Source organism: Notothenia rossii (genome assembly GCF_949606895.1).
Source record: "Notothenia rossii genome assembly, chromosome: 3".
NCBI classification, from domain to species: Eukaryota; Metazoa; Chordata; class Actinopteri; order Perciformes; family Nototheniidae; genus Notothenia; species Notothenia rossii.
The window spans coordinates 59,972,961-59,974,681 of NC_136901.1; positions in this window are offsets into that span (position 1 = coordinate 59,972,961).

Here is a 1,721-nt window from a genome sequence, read left to right on the forward strand (position 1 = left end):
TATCCAAACACAATCAGAAGAATATCGTCTATCTAACGCACGAATGTTGCACTTCTCGTCGTAATCCACATGCAATGTCATTTTGAAAACAGAAAAAAGTAACCACTGAAAGCTTCAAACTCCTCAGGCCTTTTCCTCGAAAAATGACTTTTTTTAAAACAGCCTCACACTGTTGTTAACACAAAACACTCACTCCAATAACCTTAGCTTCCAACTTTGGCTTTGTCTTTGCCTCAAGCAGTCCCGACTGCTTACTGGCCTAAAACCATTCACGTTAACTTAAAACGTAACAAAAGACACCTATTGAAGTGACTGGCCTCTGGCCGACATGTAATAACAGACAAACGAATAGCATGCAGGGTTAAATAGAACAAAAGAAAATGAACTCACCCTGCCCGTGACAAAGCAACGCCACGTGTGGTAGGATACCAATGTTTATCAATTTAGGCTTGTTTTAACTTAAATGTAGGCAGTCTTTCTCAGGAGTCCAACTTACCAGACAGACACACACTCCTATTGTTCACTATGTAATCTGTTGAAGATTTTGAATAAACAGGTACTTCTTTACCTTTCTGTATGGGCCTGAGTGTATGTCTGCCAGCATTGTTCAAGCTCCTTTGAAAACTGCAACTGCTCTCCCGGTGGAACGAGATCACGTCGGCCGGGTCGCCAATTGTTAAATATGTTCGTTATTCTCGCGTCCAGGAGAGAAGCTTTAAAATGAGACTAAATGGAGTCTCTGAGAAGATTCAAATGGGATACTTTAATTATAAAAGGCGCGGTAGTGTTACAGACAGAATATTGTTCAGGCAGAAAACAGCTGTGATCTGGCTCTCATGAGCAAGAGAAGAGAGGGAATCCCTCGTCCGGTACTGTTATATATATCCTCTGCTGGCTCCTCCCTGCCAGCCGGCTCGCCTCATCTCTAATGTTGCATTTAAACAGAGGATTGGTACTTTTCACATTCAATATATGCTTAACACGCCTTTTCTCCTCATCTTCTCTTTCATCACTTTTCATGTAACACATTCTAAACGCTGTAATCAATACTCTAGAAAATACTTCACGGCTGGTTTGATTTCCGGTCATTTCGGATGTTGTCACATGCTACTCTCGTCTGTAAACAATAATGTATTCAAATAAACTGTACTTTCATTTAATATTCAGCATGGTAGTATCTCGACATCTATAGTTGTAGTGTTAAATCAGTAGGTTTCGGTTTGCACCACTCCATGTCATTTCGCTACTAAATTCACCTCTTTAGGAAATCGTATATTAGCTACATGCTAAATGCTAACCGGAGATGAAGGATTTTCAGAATAAAAGCTTAACTGCTTGTGCACGAGAATTTCTGTTTTTTTCAGTATAAAACAGCGTTTAAACTGACGGTATGTTTAAGCTACATTATACCATCAAAACATTGATTTTAAATTCTAACAGTGGCATGAGGGTTTTATTCTGTCATAACATAAAGTCTCATTTTATTTAGCTATTCTATAGGTTGTGTCGAGCAGCATTGCATCACAATGAGAATGCTGACCATGAGCAAGCCACAACAGCTGCAGGTCAGGACTGTGTTCAAAGTGGCATATCTAAAATCTAAGAGGGGAGAATGTACTGCAAAGCCTGTAAAGAACGACCCTACATACGTAAGTTGTGAAATATTTTTATTTTTATTACAAACATAACTTACATTTTAAATGATTATAGCCACACTGAAT